Raw genomic sequence first — 1,073 nt, forward strand, 5'->3', positions numbered from 1 at the left:
GTTTTCGCCCTTACATCCAGGTACCTTACTCTTGACATCATGTTTAAACCTATGCATATATATTTATTTCAATGAAAACTGATCATTTTTAATATATATACACTAGCAGCTGTCTGTCAGTCTCTCTATCTATCTGTATTTCCTTAATTAACACTCGATTCCACTCAGGAAAGTGCTATGTACTACCTGTCCCTGTAATTATATAGCGCTTCTATTTCACGCTATATTATCTAAGTAATAAAGTGAATATAATAAAATGGATATAATTTTTAAAAATATATAAGAATTATATTGTGTTATTTTGAAATTTTTTGCCAATAGATGGCGCTACATGTAAACCCAGCAAATGGAATGAAGACAGAAATTAATTGATGTATAATCATCCAATCAATATTTTGGGTTGGTATTTATGACATTATCTAAGTTAGAAGTATGTTAACGTAACTGCTAGGTTTTGTAGTAATTGGTCAAACAGCCTAGGTGTGCATAGTGAACAAACAAACGAACATCCTTATATATATGTGTATATATATACATATATATAAGGATGTTCGTTTGTTTGTTCACTATGCACACCTAGGCTGTTTGACCAATTACTACAAAACCTAGCAGTTACGTTAACATACTTCTAACTTAGATATTATATATATTAAAAATTATATTATATATATAATATAATTTTTATATATAATTTTTCGTCCCTTAAACTTTTGCTTCTTATAGCAAGTTACTAAGTTAGCGAACCAATAGTATAGTCTGTTTCACACGAAACGGATTATATTATTGGTTTGCTTACTTGTTAGCTGCTTATCACTTAAAACCACACTTTAATTGTATACGTTTTGTAAAATTAGATTAAATAATACTGTATATTAAAACATCAGTTCTTGCCTTCTTAATTTACATTGTTTCCGCTCGAATGAATAATTTGACGGAACGATAACAAATTTATCACTAAACAAAAGTCAACTCGTCGATAATCGTACTGTACACTGAATTTTATATCCCAAACAGGTGCACTTCTAAATCGCATCTCAATTCTTTAATAGCGCCCTCTTTGATTTTGTTTATAA

Source organism: Centruroides vittatus, unplaced genomic scaffold (assembly GCF_030686945.1).
Source record: "Centruroides vittatus isolate TY-2023 unplaced genomic scaffold, ASM3068694v2 contig_943, whole genome shotgun sequence".
Taxonomy (NCBI): Eukaryota; Metazoa; Arthropoda; class Arachnida; order Scorpiones; family Buthidae; genus Centruroides; species Centruroides vittatus.